Source organism: Manis pentadactyla, chromosome X (assembly GCF_030020395.1).
Source record: "Manis pentadactyla isolate mManPen7 chromosome X, mManPen7.hap1, whole genome shotgun sequence".
NCBI classification, from domain to species: domain Eukaryota; kingdom Metazoa; phylum Chordata; class Mammalia; order Pholidota; family Manidae; genus Manis; species Manis pentadactyla.
This window is the reverse complement of record NC_080038.1, coordinates 160,381,031-160,404,901: the sequence shown is the minus strand read 5'-3', so window position 1 is coordinate 160,404,901 and position 23,871 is coordinate 160,381,031.

The following is a 23,871-nucleotide window of genomic DNA, read 5'->3' as shown; positions in this document are numbered from 1 at the left end:
CCAAAAACCTGTCACAGTCGCTGTCCATCAGCATAGTTGGATGCTATAGACCCCTTCTGAATGTACCCTTCACAGACACCATTACAGTCACTCTCAATCAGCGAGTAGTAAGATGCTATATAATCACTACTAGTTTTCTCTCTGTTGTACAGCACTCCCCATGCCCCCGCCAACCCCACGCAATATACATGCCAAATCTAATGCCCCCATTTTTTCTCCCTGCACTTATCCCTCCCTTCAGAACCACCCTGCCAGTCCTTTTCTCTTTGGAAACTTTTAGTCAACTCTCGGGTTCTGTGAGTCCGCTGCTGTTTTTTTCCTGCAGTTTTTCTTGGTTGTTATACTCCACACATGAGTGAGATCATTTGATACTTGTCTTTCTCCGCCTGACCTATTTCTCTGAACATACTACCGTCTATCTCCATCTACGTCATTGCAAATGGTAGGATTTGTTTTCTTCTTATGGCTGCTTACTGCACTTTGTAAACTGGATTTCATTCTTCCTTTTTGTTTGTAGTTTAGCTATGTGATTTCACCATTCATCTCCTGGTTATGAGCAACAGCTTTGTGTCAATCGATATGTATCTGTATCTATCTATCGCTCTGTCTGTCTGTATATCTATCTATATTTCTATATATCCTTCTTTCAATCTCTCTATCCTTCTATTTATCTATCCATCTATCTAGCTTCCTATCATCTATCTATCATGTGTATCATCTATCTATCATCTTTCATCTATCTATCTGTCTATCTATGAATCAATCATCTTTCTGTCTGCACATCTGTCCTTATGTACAGAACAGTTAACAACATCACCTATGTCACTTCCCTACATTATGCTTCCAAAAACATTCCAAGGTCACTAGGCCGTAGGGAGAGCTCTGGGCTCACTGAGACAGTTGCAGATCTAGTCAGACACGTGTGCTTACAAAACCAGTAAATGGTGGTGCAGGGACTTGAACCCTTATCTCTGTCCTCTGTCCTCTTAAAACTCCTTCTCGCTTGATAACTTTATTTAGCCACATTTATTGTCTAAGTGTTCACTGAAGACCACAAGTACACTTCCTCTGGGCCTGTTGTAGACAGAAAAGTATACTTGGTGCTTTACTCACCACCATGTTTGAGGGACATTGGCGTGTTCACCACTGTTAGGAGGAGGGACAAATAAAAAGGAACACTGATTTCTAGAGGGAACTGTTTGGAGCAAAGTGTGTGTTGTCGAGTAACGTGTTCTATTTGGCATGCAAACTTCCGTCGGTATCTGGTTATTGCTTCTTTACATTTGTAAACATCATAAAGTCCACTGATTTCAAAAGCCCAGAAGCACATTATTACAGCAATTCAGTTGTTGAGGTGAGAGAACATGAAAAGTTCCTCCCTGTCCCACTGAATCAATGACTGGGCACTGCCAAAACCAAACACAAAGCATCCACGGTTGCGGGAATGGCTATTTTCTACTGACTGTCTCTCTGGGCACTCAAACAGAGTCACTTTTTTTTTTGGTGTCAGTAATGTACAATTATTTTAACAACATTGTGGTTACTAGACTACCCCTTCTCACCCCTCCCTACCATTATCAAGTCCACTATCCGCACCCCATTACAGTCGCTGTCCATCAGTATAGTTAGATGCTATAGAATCACTACCTGTCTTCTGTGTGCTATGCTTCAATCCCCGTGGCCCACCACCCCCTACATTACATTTGTGGATCGTAATACCCCTTCACACCCTTATCCCTCCCTTCCCACCCATCCTACCAGGTCCCTTTCCCTTTGGTAACTGTTAGTCCATTCTTGGGTTCTGTGAGTCTGCTGATGTTTTGTTCCTTCCCGTTTTTGCTTTGTTCTCATACCTCACAGAGGAGTGAAAGCTTGGGTACTTGTCTTTCTCCACCTGGCTTATTTCACTGAACATAACAACCTCTAGCTCCGTCCGTGTTCTTGCAAATGGTAGTAGGATTACTTTTCTTCTTATGGCTGAATAATATTCCATGGTGTGTATGTACAACCGCTTCTTTATTGTCGGAAGCCATAGGCCATAGAAACAATGGTCTCTCCCTTTTCGCCTAGGCCTCTATTTTCTCAAGCCTGTACCGTTTAAGAAGCATCAATTTACGCAACTTGCGATTAGATCGCTGGGATAGAGATTATGCAGCTGCCGTGATAACATCTCCTCCTTAGTTAAATCTTCTGTCTTTTCTCAGTAATCCCCCACCCATGATCTTTTCCAGAGAACATTCCTCAGTTAGGTATCCTAGCAACCTAGATAAACCTTGCCACTTCAGCTGGGGCTGTTTCCCCTTCCTAGCTCCTTTATAATATTGCTTGTAAAAATAAACATTGAGACCTTGATCAGACTTTTGACTGTGTCTCCTTCTTTGTGTCTGGTTTGTCTCTCATCCAGGTTAACTTCCCCTCGAGCCCTTGTTGAACTCCCCACCGGCCGGGGCATGTGGTGCCCAACATGGGGCTCGAGGTACGAAGCCTGATCTGGACATCGCTAATATGGACGGGCATCCTTCTTTCTTTGGATCACCACCCCACCGGTGATACAAGATTCGCATGAAGATAACCACAGGAGTACCCGCCTGTGACACAGATCAATAAAGGTAAGGAATGCGATGCAGTCATGGGGCAAACACTAAATAAGCATGAGTTATTTCTTAAGGGACTTAAGGCTTCTCTCAAGACATGAGGAATACGGGTTAAGAAAAAAGATTTGGTTAAATACTTTATCTTGCCAGAGGATGTCGGCCCATGGTTCCCCCAGGAAGAAACTATAGATGAAAAACAGTGGCGCCGAGTTGGTAACTGCCTCAATGATTATTATCATTCCTTTGGCCCTGAGAAGGTCCCAGTACAGGTATTTTCTATTGGAATCTCATAAACGATATGTTGCAGGTATGCCACTGTTACCCAGATGTTTCAAAGATTTTTGACGATAGTGAAAATTATTTGAAGGGAAAGTTTAAAACCAGTCAAACTTCTCTCCAAAAAAGGAAGTCTCCGAGGAACTTCATCCATCCTCCCCAGCCTCTAATTGTCCCTCTTTCTCCTTTCCCATGCCCGAGGTTAAGGGTGATCCACCGTCTAATGGCCCCCCAAAAAATCTATTTACCAAGTCCTGCCGGTCTCAGGTCCAACAGCACTGATGATGATCCAATCTACCCTGAAGAGGGGGCCAAAATAAAAGACGCTGCCAGTAAGCACCATAATCTTGATTGGCCCCCTCAAGCACCTTTAGGTACAGGTCCACCACCCGATAACATACAACGCCCTATAACATACCACTGCCCTAAGACATACCACCCCCTTTAACAAGCCACTGTTAAACTCTCTCGGGAGGCGCAGTCCCTTAAGGCACTGCTTCAGAACAAAAGGGAGAGATCCCAATTGTTTAGGCAATTACGTGAACTTGACTTAGAAATAAGCTCCCCCCGACCACCCTGTTCAGAAAATATAAGTAAGTTCCCCCTCTGCTCCCCCCGATCAGAAAGTTAAAACCAAAAATAAAACCCTTCATGTCTTCCCGGTGACCCGATCCCAAACTAGACCAACCGATGGAGAACCGACTGAGGGAGAGTCAAATGAGGATGAACCACGAGAATCAGAAGAGGCAGATACCGGTGCAGAGGAGCCTATATCCCAGCTTGAGTCAGAAAACACTGAGGGAAAGGACGAGAATGCAACTTCAACCATTAGGACTCATAGGAACCGCCACCTTAAATTTAAAAGTATAAAAGACTTAAAGAATGCTGTTTCCTCATATGGCCCTTTTGCCCCCTTTACTATTTCATTGTTAGAGTCTCTAAGCGAAGCCTGGCTTACAGCTAATGATTGGGGCATGTTTACTAAAGCCACCTTAACAAGAGGTGACTTTCTCTTATGGAAAGCTTATTACACTGAAAGATGCCAGGATACTGCATACCGCAATATGGCTGCCGGCAGTCCTTCCAAATCCTGGATGTTAGACAATCTTCTGGGCAATCGCCCCTATGACACAAATGAAAAACAGGCTGTTTTCTCCAGGCTTACTCACACAAATCCAACATGCACCCTTAAGGCCTTGAAGAGCCTCCCTTCTAAAGGGTCAGTTATCACCTCTCTTGACAATGTTAGACAGCGGCCGCAGGAACCTTACAGTGAATTCATAGGCCGCCTTACAGAGGCCGCCTAACGCCTCATGGGAAGGGAGGAAACAGATAATGAATTCATTAAACATCTTGCTTTTGAAAATGCTAATTCAGCTTGTCAAGCAGCTATGCGTCCCCATCACAGCGGCAAAAAGTTCTCTGATTTTATAAAACTTTGTGTCGATGACCCAACATCTCGCAATATCGGAATAGCCATAGGAAGAGCTCTTAAAGAGTTTACTCAGGGAGCCAGGCCCAAGACCTACTTTAATTGCAAGCAAACAGGTCATTTTTGAATAGAGTACACAGCCCCTAGGACCAAACAATCGCTCCCATCATTCCTGTGACCGCGATGCAAATGGGGTAAGCATTGGGCCTCCGAATGCCGCTCCAAGGCTGATATACAGGGTAATCCTCTGCCTCCAAAGCAGGGAAAATTGATAAAGGGCCCACCCCAGTTCCCCAAAACCTACCCATGATAGAACCCTGGTGTCATCAGGTTCGTTCCCCAGTCAGTCCAAAATCCAGCATCACTCTCCTCTCTGGAGCAACCGCCGGTAGCGCAAGACTGGACCTCTGTTCCACCTCCCAGTCAATATTGACCCCATAAATGGGAAATCAAATTCTTTCAATGGGGATTTTTGGCTCTTTGCCGCAAGGCACCTTTGTTCTTATAATGGGTCGTGCCAGCTCCACTATTCAGGGCCTCACTATTTCTCCAGGAGTCATTGACAACGATTATACTGGAGAAATTAAATTTATGGCTACAGCCTTTCAGGGACCAATTCCCATTTCCCCTGGGCAACGGATTGCTCAATTAATATTACTCCCCCTCGATGATAAAATTCCTAGCTATAAGCAAAAGAGAGGCCCCCATGGGTTTGGATCATCAGATGTTTATTGGGCACAATAGATCACTCAAAAAAGAAAACTTCTTAACTAAAAATTAAAAGGAAAAACCTTTGAAGGCCTTATAGATACTGGCGCGGATGCCACAACTATTTCCAGTAAGGATTGGCTTTCATCTTGACCTCTCACCGCTTCCATGACTCACCTTAGAGGTATTGGACAGACCTCCAACCGCCTACAAAGCTAAAAAGTTATTCAATGGGAAGATTAAGAAGGCAATCACAGTACTGTCCAGCCCTACGTGCTTTCAGGCCTACCTATCAACCTCTGGGGCAGAGATATTCTCTCTCAAGTGAAGCTCATTATGTGCAGCCGTAATGAGCTAGTCACTCACCAGATGCTCAATTAAGGCTTTCGCCCTGTGCAAGGGTTGGGCAAACACTCTCAGGGCTCAAAAGAGCCGGTCCCGGTCACCATAAAAAGTGATCATGCTGGAATTGGCTATGAAAATTTACCATAACGGCCGTTGACATGCCTGTACCCCATGCAGATAAAATATCCTGGAAAACAAATTACCCTTTATGGATTGATCAATGGCCCTTAACTTCTGAAAAACTGGCTGCAGCCACAATGTTAGTACAGGAACAACTTGCTGTAGGCCATATCGAGCCTACCACCTTCCCCTGGAATACTCCTATTTCTGTGATTAAAGAAAAATAAGGATAACGGAGGTTGCTTCAAGATCTTAGAAAAATTAATAAAGCTATGATACCTATGGGGACCCTTCAACCAGGCCTCCCACTCCTGTGGCGATTCCTGTGGGATACTGTGAAATTATAATTGACCTAAAAGATTGCTTTTTCACAATCCCCCTACATCCTAAAGACTGCAAGCATTTTGCATTTAGTTTACTGGTGATTAATTTTAAAGGCCGTATGCCAAGATTCCAATGGAAAGTTCTGCCCCAAGGAATGGCAAACAGCCCTACGCTGTGCCAAAAATTTGTAGCTCAAATTATAGACCCATTTAGACAAAGATGGCCTTCTACATATTTAATTCATTACATGGACAACATCCTCATGGCTGGTCCTAACCCCACTGAACTCCTTGCTTATTCCCAAGAGCTTTCTAGGGCCCTTACCAGAGCTGTCTTTAGATAGCCCCTGATAAAATTCAATTAAAACCCCCTTACTTGCTTTTAGGCTTTGAACTCTTTCATAATAAGATTCTTTCACAAAAGGTTCAACTTAGAAAAGTTAGCTTAAAAACATTAAATGATTTTCAAAAACTTCTAGGAGATATTAATTGGCTCAGGCCTTATCTCATGCTAACTACTGGAGAGCTTAAACCCTTGTTTAATATTCTTAAAGGGACCCAGATCCTACTTCGAGTTGCTCATTAACAGCCCCTGCCCTAGAAGCCCTAAAGGCAGTGGAAGCTGCAATTCTAAACCAAAGGGTCACCTTTATCTCTTATGAGAAGCCTCTTCTCCTAGTCATTTGTGCTACTGATTTTACACCCACCGGAGTGTTCTGGCAAGAGGGTCAACTTTTTTGGTTCCATTTACCTGCCTTCCCAGCCAAAGTCCTTATCCCCTATACCTCCTGGGTGGCTGAACTGATAAAAATCGGATGCGAACAGAGCAGGAAAATATTCGGTAAAGACGCCGACAAAATTATCCTACCCTATTCCCCTACCTAAATCCAGTGTTTGATAGAGAATGACGATGAATGGGCAACATCCTGCAATTCTTTTCAGGGAGCCCTTCACAATCATTACCCTGCTAACAAGTTTCTCCATTTTCTAAGGACGCAACCATTTGTTTTCCCTACATTGACCTCCTCCCAACCCCATCCTAATGACCCCAAGTTCTCACCGATGGCTCCTCCAATGGAGTGACAGCCTTCACCGTAGATAATCAAATCACTTCCCTACAATCCCCATTCCACTCCACTCAATTGGTTGAACTCTTCGCTATTTTACAAGTTTTTCAACAACTCCCAAATACTCCATTTAACCTATACACAGACAGTGTTATATTGCTCAATCCATTCCCCTTTTAGAGACCGTGCCCTATATAAAACCCACTACAAATGCCACCCCTCTGTCTTTTTCCATCCAGCAGTGCATACATTCCAGGCAACATTCCTTTTATATAAGCCATATTCTTGCCCTTTGTGGTCTTCCTGGACCTCTAGCCACAGGCAATGCTGTGACCGATAAAGCTACCCAACTTTGTCTTCTCGTTGAGCTTGATCCTGCGGCTCAAGCCAAAGAAGCTCACTCTTTACACCACCATAATGCTCAAACCTTACGTCTTCTTTTTAAAATTACTAGAGAACAAGCCCGTCAGATTGTTAAACAATGTGCAAATTGTGTCACTCTCCTGCCTGTTCCTCACTTGGGTGTGAACCCTAGGGGCCTAGTTCCCAATGAGATCTGGCAAATGGATGTAACACACGTCCCCTCATTCAGAAATCTTAAATATCTTCATGTTACTGTAGATACATTTAGTGGATTTATTTTTGCCAGCCTCCACGTTGGAGAAGCTTCAAAAAATCTTATTGCTCATGTACTCAATTGTCTTAGTGTCATGGGAAAACCCGAGATTATCAACACTGCTAATGGTCTTGGATATACTGGAAAAAATTTCCAAGAATTTTGTCGCCAATTACAAATTAAGCCTGTTACAGGCATACCATACAATCCCCAAGGTCAAGGGATTTTCGAACGAGCCCATTTAACTATAAAACGTACCTTCCACAAATTAAAAATGGGAGATTTATATCCCATGAAAGGCTCTCCAAGAAATATTCTTCATCATGCCTTGTTTAATCTTAATTTATTAAACTTTGGATGCTCATGGCAAACCTGCAGCTGGTCGCCTTTGGCACCCACAACATGATAAATCTATGCCACTGTCATGTGGAGAGACAACCTCACATCCCATTGGAATGGCCCCGAGCCCATACTCATATGGGGCTGGGGATCTGCCTGTGTTTTTGACACCAAAGAAGGAGCTGCTCGCTGGCTGCCAGAGCGTTTGATTAAACCAATAGATCTACCATAAGATTTTTAAAATTCTTATCCAACTGTTCAGGGTGGTAACATCCCCTGAGACATCCTTTTTCTTCTTCTCTCCATAGATTCTAGCCGTCGGTTTAGTCCTTGCCTTTATCTTAGGCATACGACTCGCCGCCTCCACCCCTCACCAGTGGACCCTTGTACAGCAGACTATTCTTGTTACCACTTATTGGATCCTTGTTGGTGTATTCGCACTTCTTAACAGCACCTTATAAAAAGATGAAGCCCATCAACTCTCTCATTTTCACCTTCTTCGCGGAACCTTACAAGTTCTTCAAGACCAAATAGATTCCCTTGCAGAAGTAGTCTTACAGAACAGACGTGGCCTAGACCTTCTCACCGCGGAACAAGGCGGAATCTGCTTAGCCTTAGAAAAGAAATGCTGCTTCTATGCAAGCAAGTCTGGAGTAGTTCGTGACAAAATAAAAAGACTCCAAGAAGATCTCGTGCAAAGAAAGAAAAAACTGTTTGAAAATACCCTATGGTCTTGGATGAGCATGTTTCTTCCTTATCTTCTCCCTATACTAGGACCCTTCCTTAGTGTCATGCTTGTGCTCTACCTTGGCCCTTGGGCCTTCCAGAGAATTACCACCTTCATTAAAGAACAGATCAATATGGCCCTCGGCAGACAGATACAATTCCACTGTCACCATTTTGTCCTGGTGGACCAAGGCTATGATGTGCCCTTTGACTCCCCTCCTTTAGAAGCTGGATAGGATACAGACCTATGTATATCGGCTCACAATAAAGTTAGTGCGATATGGGCACCAATGTGGTTGCAAAGCTAAGCATTGCAAGGGAAGGTCCGTGAACCGCCTCTGAATTCCCTGAGAGAAAAACCTGTCTTGCATGGAGGTTAGTATCTAAAATAAATACGCCCTTCCTCCCCTCCACAAAAGATACCAAGGGCCAACGTTGACCCAATAAATGGGGAGTCTCGGAGGAGCCAAGTCACTAATCCCCAAATTGGTTAATGCCCACCGCTAAATATCAGGCCTACCCCTCTTTTCTATAAAAGAAGGGAGGAGATATCGGGAGCCGTAGGACATAGAAACAATGGTCTCGCCCTTTTCGCCTAGGCCTCTAATTTCTGCCCCGTTTAGGAAAGATCAGTTGACCAACTTGAGAATAGACGCTGGGATAGAGATTAAGCAGCTGCTGTGATAAGATCTCTTCCTTAGTAAAACATTCTGACTTTCTCAGTAATCCCCCACCCATGATCTTTTCCAGAGAACATTCTTCATTTAGGTATCCTAACGACCTAGATAATCCTTGCCATTTCAGCTGGGGCTGCTTCCCCCTCCTATTTCCTATATAATCTACCTTGTAACAATAAACTTTGAGACATTGACAACACTTTCAACTTGGTCTCCTTCTTTGTGTCTGGTTTGTTTCTCATCCAGTTTAACTTCCCCTCGATCCCTTGTTGAACTCCCCACTGGCCGGGGCATTTATCCATTCATCTCCTGATGGATACTTAGGTTTCTTCCATTTCTTGGGTATTGTAAAGAGTGCTGGATCAACATAGGGGTGCATCTGTCTCTTTCATACTGGGCTCCTGCACACTTAGTGTAAATTCCAGGAGAGGAATTCCTGGGTCAGATGGTATTTCTGTTCTTTGTTTTTTTCGGGATCATCCATACTGCTTTCCACAATGGTTGAGCTGACTGACATTCCCAACAGCAGTGTAGGAGGGTTCCCCTTTCTCCACACCCTTGCCGACATCTGTTGTTGTCTGTCGGGTGGTGGCCATCCTAACTGGTGTGAGGTGATACCCCATTGTGGTTTTAATGGGCATTTCTCTGATGGTTAGCAATGTGTAGCGTCTTTTCATGTGCCTGTCAGCCACCTGAAATTACTTCTGCGGAGAAGTGTCTGTCCAGATCCTCTGCCCATTTTGTAATTGGATTTATTTGCATTTTTTGTGTTGAGGTTCATGAGCTCTTGATACATGTTTTGGATGGCAATGCCTTATCAAATATGTCATCAGTGAATATATTCTCCCATACAGAAGGATGCCTTTGGTTCTACTGATGGTGGTCAAACAGAATCTTACTAAACCGCCTACCACTTCATTCCCAATCTGACTAAATTTTTTTTTAAGAACACCAACCAGCCGAGAAAACTGGAACGAAGAGGAGAAGCTGTGATGCAGGAACATCTAGTGTAAAACTGAGAGGTGAGGTGATGTGGAGACTGGTAGGTTGTATCTTTCCATGTGCTGCTTTCACGTGTCATAGGTAGAAAAGATTGCCAAGGATATGAAGCCCGGGGTGTTGATGTCACCTGGTATCAATGGAGCCACGTAGCCTCTAGCCATTGATGGGAAAGCTAGCATGCGGCACTGTTGTCTTTCCTGCGGAGTTAGACGTGCAGCGTCCCCCAATTGCAGTTCAGTCAGAGCCCGTGTGGGACTGTCCTGGCACTGGCCGGGGTGGACCCGACAGCTGTGCCATTCCTGCTGGGCAGTCGCAGCACCCCTCTCGGAACTGGGCCTCAGCAGCGCTTCCTGGAGAGAGAGAGTAGAGAGAGAATTGCGTTCGAGAGAAATTGACTGTTTTGTTTTCTGTAGCTCCATGAGCATGCTTCTGATGTTTATTTTGAGATCCCTTTCTCACGAAGATTGATTTGAGGTCAGTTACCAGGTTCCCTTGAAGGTCCATATTTGTAGGTGGTGCACTCTAGCTACCAGATGCTTTACCCTCTGGAGATGCACAGCCCTTGGTTGGATGGCAGGGGTCCAAGGGGAGCGGTGCCGGTGCCCATTCTCACCGGGAGTGAAGAGGTCTTTTCTGCTTCCCGGCAAAAGTACCCATCTCCACTGCCAGGGCCAGAGTGCAGAGCATGCAGGGAGAAGCTGCCGTAGGTCGGGGCGGCCGTTTTGCAGGCCGGTGACGGCGGGGAGGCAGGCCATGTACCACTCACAGCACGGTAAGGGGCCTCGGAGCTGCGAGGCCAGCCAGGGGGATGGAGTGACCGGAGCTCCTGAAAGCTAACCCGCCTGCCGGGCAGAGTGCACCCGCGCAGTTTGGCGCACCTGTACTTTCTCCTGAATGGCAAGCCGTGTGGAAGCCTTGCCCCTTTAGCAGTTCTCTCGCTGTTAGGAAGTCTCTCAGACAGTCCGCCTTTCTTTTGTCAAACAGCGGCCGGATGTGGATCCCTCTGTTGTCTCAGAAGTGGCTGGAACCACAAGTCTCTCGAAGTCTTCTGCCTCCCTTTGCTTTCCAACCCCACCGATCCTCCAGTATGCACCACATGTACAGTAGGTTCGTGCTCAGAGAGCACATCTCCACGGCTGTACGTCACACTTCTCCTTGAGGTGAAAGGCTGCTGCAGCAGCGTTCCTCCCTGCTGCTCTTCCACGATTTGTTATAGTTGTTCTATTTCCATATAGTATGTATTTATGTGGTTTTGATCTTGGGAGAAGGTTTCCGCTCCACTCTCATGTGAGCCTGCGTCATTAATCACATCAGCACATCTTTTTTCTGTTTTTTCTCTTCAGTTTCACTTGTTTATGGTACCTTTCAGCACCCCTCAATTTGTAGTTTGTCTTCGTCCTTGGATATCAAGTGAGTCTCCAGTAAGGGAGCAGGTAGGTGTTCTTGAGTTTTCATCCCTTCTTTTAACCATGTGTCTTTTGATTGGAGCACTCAGAGCCTGTCCTTTTATTCTGATAATTGAGAGCTGTGTCCTTATTACACTTAAAAAATATTTTTTGTCATCATTAATCTACAATCACGCGAAGAACATTATGATCACCAAGTACACCAAGTCCTCCCCATAAAACCCGTTATAGTGGCAATCCATCAGCATTGTTGGATGCTGCAGACCCCTACACCATGTCCCCCCGCACACACCCCGTTACAGTCGCTGTCCATCAGCATGTAGAAAGATGCTGTAGAATCTCTACTTGTCTTCTCTGTTTTGTACAGCCCTCGCCATGTGCCCCCGACCCCCCGCATTATACATGCTAATCCTTATGTCCCCTTTCGTTCCCCTGCCCTTATCCCTCCCTTCATACCTACCCTGCCCAGTCACATTCCATTGGTAACTGTTAGTCCACTCCCGGGTTCAATGAGTCCGATGCTGTTTTTTTCCTTCAGTTTTTCTTTGTTGTTATACTCCACACATGAGTGAAATCATTCGGAACTTGTTTTTCACTGCCTGGCCTATTTCACTGAGCATAATACCCTCTAGCTCCATTCACGTTGTTGCAAATGATAGGACTTGTTTTCTTCTTATGGCTGCTTACTGCACTTTTTAAACTGGATTTTATTCTTCTTTTTTGTTTGTAGTTTCGCTATGTGCTTTCACCATTGCTCTCCTGGTTATGAGCAATAGCTTTGTGTTAATCGATATTTACCTATATTTTTCTATCTGCCTGTCTATCTATCTATCTATCATTCAATCAATCAGTCATATTTTTATCTGAAAATCTGTCCTTGTATACTGAACAGTAAAGAACATAGACTATGTCCCTTCCCTACGTTATGCTTACAAAAATCTTGCAAGGTAACTAGGCCGTAAGGAGAGCACTTGGTTCACCGAGACACTTGCAGGTCGAGTCAGAAGTGTACCTACAAAACCAGGAAATGGTGGTGCAGGGACTTGTACCAGTGTCTCTGTCCTCTCTCCTCTTTTATCTCCTTCTCACTTGCTGACTGTATTTAGCCACATTCATTGACTAAGTGCTCCCTGAAGACCACAAGTATCGTTCCTCTTTGACATTTTTCGACAGAAAAGTAAACTTGGTGCTTACTCACCACCATGTGTGAGGGATATCGGCGTGACAAACCCTGATAGGAGGGAGGGTCAAATAAAAAGTAATACCGATTTCTAGACGGGAGCAGTTGGGAGAGAAGTGTGTGTTGTGGAGTGAAGTGTTATTTGAGTGTCCAAACTTCCCTCTTTATCTGGTTATTACTTCTTTATATTCGTGGACATCATAAAATCCACTGATTTCAAAGGCCCAGACCCATATTATTACAGCAATTCACTTGTTGAGTTGAGAGAAAATGAGAAGGATGTTGCTGCACCACTAAATCTATGGCTGGGCACTGCTGATACCAAACAAAAACATTCACGGTGGCCAGATAGGTCTATTTACTACTGACTGTCTTGGGGGCACAGACAGAATCCATTTGACTGATTGTTTGTTTTTTAGATTGACTTGTGTTGGGTACCACTCCCCACCCCTTCGGCTTGCAGTTTGTCTGTGTCCTTGGATCTCAAGTGAGTCTCCTGTAAGGGAGCACGTAGTTGTTTTTGAGTTTTCATCCCTTCTTTTAAACCTGTGTCTTTTGTTTGGAGCACTCAAAGCCTGTCCTTTTACACTGATGATTCAGAGCTGTGCCCTTATTGCACTTTAAAATGCTTTTTTGTTATCATTAATCTACAATCACATGCACAACATTATGTTTTCTAGGATCCCCCTTTCACCAAGTTCGCCCCAAAAACCTCTTACAGTCGGTGTCCATCAGTGCAGTTGGATGCTTTAGACTACTTCACCATGACCCCCCACACACACTCCGTTACAGTCGCTGTCCATCAACGTGTAGTAAGATGCTGTAGAATCTCTAAATTTCTTCTCTGTGTTGTAAAGCCCTCCCCATGCCCAGCCGACCCCACGCATTATTCATGCTAAAAATAATGTCCCGTTTCTTTCTTTCCACCCTTTTCCCTCCCTTATCACCCACCCGGCCCAGTCCTTTTCCCTTTGGGATCTGGTAGTCCACTCTCTGGTTCTGCGATTCTGCTGCTGTTTTTTTCCATCAGTTTTTTTTTTTATACTCAGCACATGAGGGAAATCATTTGGTACTTGTCTTTCTCCTCCTGGCCTTTTCAGTGAGCATACTACCATCCAGCTCCACCCACATCATTGTAAATGGTAGGATTTGTTTTCTTCTTATGGCTGCTTACTGTACTTTTTAAACGGCATTTCATTCTTCCTTTTTGGTTGTAGTATCGCTATGTGCTTTCACCATTTATCTCCCGGTTATGAGCAATAGCTTTCTGTTAATTGGTATGTATCTGTATCTATCTATCTCTCTATCTATCTATCTATCTATATATTTATCTATCTATCTATCTATCATCTATATATCTATCTGTCTGTCTGTCTGTTTGTCTATCTATCTATCTATCTATCTATCTATCTATCTATCTATCTATCTATCTATCTATCTATCTATCTATCTACCTATCTATCTATCTATATATCTATCTACCTATATTCCTATGTATCTATCATGATTATCATCTATCTATTATGTCTATCATCTATCTATCATCTGTCATCTATTTATCTGTCTATGAATCAATCATCTTTTTGTGTGCCCTTCTGTCCTTATGTACAAAACAGTTAACAACATCGCCTATGTCACTTTCCTACATTATGCTTCCAGAAATCTTGCAAGGTGAGAAGGCCGTATTGAGAGCATCGGGTTCACTGAGACACTTGCAGGTAGAGTCAGCAACGTGTGCTTACAAAACCAGTAAATGGTGGTGCAGGGACTTGAACCCATATCTCTGTCCTCTGTCCGCTTTTCCCTCCTTCTCGCTTTCTGACTGTATTTAGCCACATTCATGGACTAAGTGCTTCCTGAATACCACAAGTATCCTTCCTCTGGGCCTGTTGTAGACAGTGAAGTATACTTGGTGCTTTGCTTCCCACCATGTTTGATAGACATCGGCGTGATCACCGTTGATTGGAGGATTGTCAAATAAAAAGAAACACCTATGTGTAGACAGGAGCATATGGGATCAAAGAGAGTGTTGTGGAGTTCCATGTTTGTTTGAGGGACCAAACTTCCCTCTTTTGGGGGTTATTACTTCTTTTAATTCGTGAACATCATAAAAACCACTGATTTCAAAAACCCAGACTCATATTACTACAGCAATTAAGTTGTTGAGTTGAGGAAAAATGAGAAGTACAATGGTGTACCAGTAATCTATGGCAGGGCACTGCTGATACCAAACAGAAAGAATACACGGTGGCAAGATAGGGCTATTTTCTACTGACTGTCTCTGGGGACTCAAATAGAATCGATTTGTTTGTTTGATTGTTTCTCCGTTTCACTTGTATAGGGTTCCTGTAACCGCCCCTTCGGATTTTTGTTTGTCTGTGTCCTTGGATCTCAAGTGAGTCTCCAGTAAGGGAGCACATAGGCGGTCTTGAGTTTTCATCAGTTCTTCTAACCCTGTGTCTTTTGATTGGAGCACTCAAAGCCTGTACTTTTATTCTGATACTTGAGAGCAGCGCTCTTTCTGCACTTTGAAATTTATTTGTTCTCATTAATGTACAATCACATGCAGATCATTATGATTTCCAGTCTACCACCTTCACCAAGGCCCCTCCAAATCCCAGTTACAGTCGCTGTCCGTCAGCATGTACTAAGATGCTGTAGAATCACTACATGTCTTCTCTGTGTTGTACAGAACTACCCATGACACCCCACATTACACATTATACATGCTATTCCTAATGGACCCATCTTTTACCCCTCCCTTATTACATCCTTCCCACAAACCCTACCCAGTCCCTTTCTCTTTATTAACTGTTAGTCCACTCTCGGGTTCTGTGAGTCTGCTGCTGTCTTTTCCTTCAGTTTTTCTTTGTTATCATACTCCACACATGAGTGAAATCATTTGGTACATGTACTTCTCCGCCTGGCCAATTTGACTGAGTATAATACGCTCTAGCTCCTTTCACGTTAATGCAAATGATGGGATTTGTTTTCTTCTTATGGCTTCTTAGTGAACTTTTTAAACTGGATTTCATTCTTCTTTTTTGTTTGTAGTTTCACTATGTGCTTTCACCATTACTCTCCTGGTTATGAGGAGTAGCATTGTGTTAATCGATATGTACCTATATCTATCTCTCTGTCTATTTGTCAATCAATTAAACAATCATCACTTTGTCTGCCCATCTCTCCCTGTGTACAGAACATTTAACCATATATCCTAAATCACTTTCCTACACTATGCTTCCAAAAATCCTGCAAAGTATCTAGGCTGTAGAGAGAGCACTGGGTTCACCGACACACTTGCAGTTGGAGTCGGCCGTGTGTACCTACAAAACCAGGAGATGGTTGTGCCGGGACTAGAACCCGTGTCTCTGTCCTCTGTCCTCTTTCATCTCCTTCTAACTTGCTGTCTGTATTTAGCCACATTCATTGACTAAGTGCTCCCTGAAGACCACAAGTATCATTCCTCTGGGCCTGTTGTCGCGAGAAAAGTAAACTTGTTCTTTGCTCACCACCATTTTTGAAGGACATCAGCGTGATCACCGCCGATAGGACAGAGGGAAAAATAAAAAGTAACACCAATTTCTAGTCAGGAGCAGTTGGGAGCTAAGAGTATTGTGGAGTGACTTGTTTATTTGAGTGTCCAAACTTCCCTCTTTAGGTCGTTTTTGGATCTTCACATTCGTGAACATCATAAAAAACACTGATTTCAAAGGCCCTGATACTTATTATTACAGCAACTCAGTTGTTGAGGTGAGAGAAAATGAGAAGTATGCTGCTGCACTGCTAAATCTATGGCTGGGAACTGCTGAAACCAAACAAAAAGAATTCATGGTGGCCAGATAGGGCTATTTTCTGCTGACTGTCTTTGGGGACTCAAACAGAATCCATTTGTTTGATTGTTTGTTTTTCAGTTTAAATCGTGTAGCGTACTTGTCCACACACCTTCGGCTTTTAGTTTGTCTGTGTCCTTGGATCTCAAGGGTGTCTCCTGTAACTAAGCACGTAGGTGTCTTGAGTTTTCATCCCTTCTTTTAACCCTGTTTCTTTTGTTTGCAGCACTCAGAGCCTGACCTTTTGTTATGATGATTCAGAGATGTGCACTTAGTGCACTTAAAGAATTTTTTTTATCATTAATCTACAGTCACGTGAAGAACATTATGTTTACTATGCACACCCCTTCACCAAGTCCCCCGGAAAAACCTCTTCCGTCGCTGTTAATCAGCATAGTTGGATTCTGTAGACCTCTTCACCATGTCCCCCCCACAGACCCCGTTACAGTGGCTGTCCACCAGTTAGTAGTAAGATGCTATATGATCTCTACTAGTCTTCTCTGAGTTGTACAGTACTCCCCATGCACCCACGACCCCACGCATTATACATGCTAATCCTAATGCCCCCATTCTTTCTCCCCACACTTCTCCCTCCCTTCAGACCCACCCTGCCCATTCCTTTTCTGTTTGGTAACTTTTAGTCAACTCTCGGGTTCTGTGAGTCTGCTGCTGTTTTTTTCCTTCAGTTCTTTTTGTTGTTATACTCCACACATGAGTGAAATCACTTGGTACTTGTCTTTCTCCGCCTGGTCTATTTCTCTGACCATACTACCGTCTACCTCCATCCACGTCTTTGCAAATGGTAGTATTTGTTTTCATCTTAAGACTGCTTACGGCACTTTTTTTTTTCCTTTTAAGAAAAATTTTTATTAAGGTATGATTGATATACATTCTTATGAACGTTTCACAAGAAAAACAATGTGGTTACTACATTCACCCATATTATCAATTCCCCACCCATACCCCATTGCAGTCACTGTCCATCAGTGCAGCAAGATGCCACAGATCCACTATGTGCCTTCTCTGTGCTCCACTGTTCTCCACATGATCCCCCACACCATGTATACTAAACATAATACCCTTCAGTCCACTTCTCCCTCCCTCCCCACCCGCCCTCCCACACCCCTCCCCTTTGGTAACTGCTAGTCACTTTTTTTTTTAAATAATTATTTTTTATTGAAGGGTAGTTGACGCACAGTATTACATTACATTAGTTTCAAGTGCACAACACAGTGATAATACATTTATATACATAATTCTAGGTTACAGCTATCACCCTACCAAGCTGTTAAAATATCTTGACTATATTCCTTATGATATACATTACATCCCGGTTACTTATTTATTTTACCATTGGAAGTCTGTCCTGTTTTTGTGAGGGCATCTCTCATATTTATTGATCAAATGGTTGTTAACGACAATAAAATTCTGTACAGGGGAGTCAATGCTCAATGCAAAATCATTAATCCACCCCAAGCGTAATTTTCATCAGTCTCCAATCTTCTGAGGCATAACAAACAAGTTCTTACATGTAGAACAAATTCTTACATAATGAATAAGTTACATAGTGAACAGTACAAGGGCAGTCATCACAGAAACTTTCGGTTTTGCTCATGCATTATGAACTATAAACAGTCAGTTCAAATATGAATACTCATTTGGTTTTTATACTTGATTTATATGTGGATACCACATTTCTCTCTTTATTATTATTATTTCTAATAAAATGCTGAAGTGGTATTTAGATACAAGATAAAGGTAGAAAACATAGTTTAGTGTTGTAAGAGTGCAAATGTAGATGATCAGGGGTGTGCCTGTAGACTATATGTTAATCCAAGCTAGACCAGGGCAATAAAACATCCATGTATGCAGCAGATTTCTCTCAGAACAGGGGGGGTGAGGTTCTACTGCTCACCTCTGTTGATCCCCAATTTCTCACCTGATGGCCCCCCTGCGACTGTGCCTGTCTTAGGTTGTTCCTCCCTTGAGTAATCTTACCCGTCTCTGGCTAACCAGTCATCTTCCGGGGCCATACAGGGAAATGTGAAGTTGTGAAGAGAGGGAAGCCTTATTGTTTGAAAAGGTTAGCTTTTTACTTCTTTGCATATTTATGCCCTGTGGCTTCTATGCCCAGCATTTGTCTTGAGGTGTCTTTACCACTTGGAAGAATTATGATACTCGGTAAATTTGAAATGAGGCACGAATTCTATTTAAGGGTTGTAATTAGGAAGGAAGAAGAAAAGCTATAGAAGTAGCAGGCGGAAGAAAACATGGGAAGATTGATTATTTCTTTGACATATCTTCTTGTAGAGTAACTTCAGTATGTATAGGTTTTAAGCTACTACTTAAATTGCGCACACACATTAACATAATAGGAGTATAGTTACATAACCAAAGCGTATTTGTAATTACCAGCCATCTCCAGCGAAACCAAGAAAACCAGTTAGGCACCTTAGGCATTTGTGAAAACTTATCTATGATATGGTGGATATTGTCCAACTGAACTTGAACAGTCTGAGAGAAATCAGACAAATTAAAACAACCCATTCCTGGGGACTGTTCACATGCCATGTGTTCTTTTAACAGTAATTAGTCTGTAGTTGTAAGACTTTGGAGCGCTACAATTTGCACTTCTCCAAATTCTTGGTTGAGTTTTAACAGTATAGATCCAGTCAAATTTGTTGTTTTACTGTATGCACAGGCCAGCTTAGATATCTCCTTCCTCATTCCCATGACAAGTCCAGGAACTGGTGGGATGAGTGCATCTACAGCTGTAGCAGTGCGTGGATATTTGTTGGGGTTTTTGATGATCATCTTCTGGCATGAGTCTTCCAGAGTGTGCAGATGTTGGAAGTTCTTTTTCATATCGTATCTTAGTTCATTTTCGGGGTAGCCCAATTAGGCTTTGATCCTCTGTATAAACACAAACAGACCGTTTGCCTACACTTTTATATGCCCTTTATACCCTTGTGTAGAACTCATTGGAGGTTACCACACAGGAACTGACCTCTTTTTTTTTTTTTTGCTTTGTTTTTTTGTATCACTAATCTACACATACATGACGAATATTATGTTTACTAGGCTCTCCCCTATACCAGGTCTCCCCTATAAACCCCTTTACAGTCACTGTCCATCTGCATAGAAAAATGTTGTAGAATCACTACTTGCCTTCTCTGTGTTGTACTGCCCTCCCTTTTCTCCTAACCCCCATGCATGTTAATCTTAATACCCCCAACTTCTCCCCCCCTTATCCATCCTTGCACACCCATCCTCCCCAGTCCCTTTCCCTTTGGTACCTGTTAGTCCATTGTTGAGTTCTGTGATTCTGCTGCTGTTTTGTTCCTTCAGTTTTTCCATTGTTCTTATATTCCACAGATAAGTGAAATCATTTGGTATTTCTCTTTCTCTGCTTGGCTTGTTTCACTGAGCATAATACCCTCCAGCTCCATCCATGTTGCTGCAAATGATTGGATTTGCCCTTTTCTTATGGCTGAGTAGTATTCCATTGTGTATATGTACCACATCTTCTTTATCCATTCATCTATTGATGGACATTTAGGTTGCTTCCAATTCTTGGCTATTGTAAATAGTGCTGCAATAAACATAGGGGTGCATCTGTCTTTCTTAAACTTGATTGCTGCGTTCTTATGGTAAATTCCAAGGAGTGGAATTCCTGGGTCAAATGGTAAGTCTGTTTTGAGCATTTTGATGTACCTCCATACTGCTTTCCACAATGGTTGAACTAACTTACATTCCCACCAGCAGTGTAGGAGGGTTCCCCTTTCTCCACAGCCTCTCCAACATTTGTTGTTGTTTGTCTTTTTGATGGCAGCCATCCTTACTGGTGTGAGGTGATACCTCACTGTAGTTTTAATTTGCATTTCTCTGATAATTAGCGATGTGGAGCATCTTTTCATGTGTCTGTTGGCCATCTGTATTTCTTTTTTGGAGAACTGTCTGTTCAGTTCCTCTGCCCATTTTTTAATTGGTTTATTTGTTTTTTGTTTGTTGAGGCGTGTGAGCTCTTTATATATTCTGAACGTCAAGCCTTTATCGGATGTGTCATTTTCAAATATATTCTCCCATACTGTAGGGATCATTCTTGTTCTATTGTTGGTGTCTTTTGCTGTACAGAAGCTTTTCAGCTTAATATAGTCCCACTTACTCATTTTTGCTGTTGTTTTCTTGCCCGGGGAGATATGTTCAAGAAGAGGTCACTCATGTTTATGTCTAAGAGGTTTTTGCCTATGTTTTCTTAAAAATAGTTTAATGGTTTCATGGCTTACATTCAGGTCTTTGATCCATTTTGAGTTTAATTTTGTATATGTGGTTAGACAATGGTCCAGTTTCATTCTCCTACATGTAGCTGTCCAGTTTTGCCAGCACCACCTGTTGAAGAGACTGTCATTTCGCCATTGTATGTCCATGGCTCCTTTATCAAACATTAATTGACCATATATGTCTGGGTTAATATCTGGATTCTCTAGTCTGTTCCATTGGTCTGTGGCTCTGCTCTTGTGCCAGTACCAAATTGTCTTGATTACTATGGCTTTATAGTAGAGCTTGAAGTTGGGGAGTGAGATCCCCCTACTTTATTCTTCTTTCTCAGGATTGCTTTGGCTAATCTATGTCTTTGGTGTTTCCATATGAATTTTTAAATTATTTGTTCCAGTTCATTGAAGAATGTTGCTTGTAGTTTCATAGGGATTGCATCAAATCTGTATATTGCTTTGGGCAGGATGGCCATTTTGACGTTATTAATTCTAACTAGCCACGAGCATGGGATGAGTTTCCTTCTGTTAGTGTCCCCTTTAATTTCTCTTAAGAGTGACTTGTAGTTTTCAGAGTATAAGTCTTTCACTTCTTTGGTTAGGTTTATTCCTAGGTATTTTATTTTTTTGATGCAATTGTGAATGGAGTTGTTTTCCTGATTTCTCTTTCTGTTGGTTCATTGTTAGTATGTAGGAAAGCCACATATTTCTGTGTTGATTTTGTATCCTGCAACTTTGCTGTATTCCGATATCAGTTCTAGTACTTTTGGGGTGGAGTCTTTAGGGTTTTTTATGTACAGTATCATGTCATCTGCAAATAGTGACAGTTTGACTTCTTCTTTGCCAATCTGGATTCCTTGTATTTTTTTGTTTTGTCTGATTGCCGTGGCTAGGACCTCTATTACCCTGTTAAATAACAGTGGAGAGAGTGGGCATCCCTGTCTAGTTCCCGATCTAAGAGGAAATGCTTTCAGCTTCTCGCTGTTCAATATAATGTTGGCTGTGGGTTTATCATAGATGGCCTATATTATGTTGAGGTACTTGCCCTCTATTCCCATTTTGTTGAGAGTTTTTAACATGAATGGATGTTGAACTTTGTCAAATGCTTTTTCAGCATCTATGGAGATGTTCATGTGGTTTTTGTCTTTCTTTTTGTTGATGTGGTGGATGATGTTGATGGACTTTCGAATGTTGTACCATCCTTGCATCCCTGGGATGAATCCCACTTGGTCATGGTGTATGATCCTTTTGATGTATTTTTGAATTCGGTTTGCTAATATTTTGTTGAGTATTTTTGCATCTACGTTCATCAGGAATATTGGTCTGTAGTTTCATTTTTTGGTGGGGTCTTTGCCCTTTTTTGGTATTTGGATGATGTTAGCTTCATAGAATGAGTTCGGGAGTATCCCCTCCTCCTCTATTTTTTGGAAAACTTTAAGGAGAATGGGTATTATGTCTTCCCTGTATGTCTGATAAAATTCCGAGGTAAATCCATCTGGCCCGGGGGTTTTGTTCTTTGGTAGTTTTTTGATTACCGCTTCAATTTCTTTGCTGGTAATTGGACTGTTTAGATTTTCTGTTTCTTTTTGGGTCAGTCTTGGAAGGTTGTATTTTTCTAGGAAGTTGTCCATTTCTCCTAGGTTTCCCAGCTTGTTAGCATATAGGTTTTCATAGTAGTCTCTAATAATTCTTTGTATTTCTGCGGGGTCCATCGTGATTTTTCCTTTATCATTTCTGATACTGTTCATTTTTTTTGACTCCCTTTTCCTCTTAATAAGTCTGGCTAGAGGCTTATCTATTTTGTTTATTTTCATGAAGAACCAGCTCTTGGTTTCATTGATTTTTGTTATTGTTTTATTCTTCTCAATTTTATTTATTTCTTCTCTGATCTTTATTATGTCCCTCCTTCTGCTGACCTTAGGCCTCATTTGTTCTTCTTTTTCCAATTTTGGTAGTTGTGACATTAGACCATTCATTTGGGATTGCTCTTCCTTTTTTAAATATGCTTGGATTGCTATATACTTTCCTATTAAGACTGCTTTTGCTGTGTCCCACAGAAGTTGTGGCTTAGTGCTGTTGTTGTCATTTGTTTCCATATATTGCTGGATCTTCATTTTGATTTAGTCATTGATCCATTGATTATTTAGGAGCATGTTGTAAAGCCTCCATGTGTTTGTGATCCTCTTTGTTTTCTTTGTACAGTTTATTTCTAGTGTTATGCCTTTGTGGTCTGAAAAGTTGGTTGGTAGGATTTCAATCTTTTGGAATTTTCTGAGGCTCTTTTTGTGGCCTAGTATGTGGTCTATTCTGGAGAATGTTCCATGTGCACTTGAGAAGAATGTATATCCCGCTGCTTTTGGATGTAGAGTTCTATAGATGTCTATTAGGTCCATCTGCTCTACTGTATTGTTCAGTGCTTCCGTGTCCTTACTTATTTTCTTCCCAGTGGATTTATCCTTTGGGGTGAGTGGTGTGTTGAAGTCTCCTAGAATGAATGCATTGCAGTCAATTTCCCCCTTTAGTTCTGTTAGCATTTGTTTCAAATATGCTGGTGCTCCTGTGTTGGGTGCATATATATTTAGAATGGTTATATCCTCTTGTTTGACTGAGCCCTTTATCATTATGCAGTGTCCTTCTTTATCTCTTGTTACTTTTTTTGTTTTGTAGTCTATTTTGTCTGATATTAGTACTGCAACCCCTGCTTTCTTCTCACTGTTGTTTGCTTGAAATATGTTTTTCCATCCCTTGACTTTTAGTCTGTACATGTGTTTGGGCTTGAGGTGAGTTTCTTGTAAGCAGCATATAGATGGGTCTTGTTTTTTTATCCATTCTGTTACTCTGTGTCTTTTGATTGGTGCATTCAACCCATTAACATTTAGGGTGACTATTGAAAGATATGTACTAATTGCCATTGCAGGCTTTATATACGTGGTTACCAAATGTTCAAGGTTAGCCT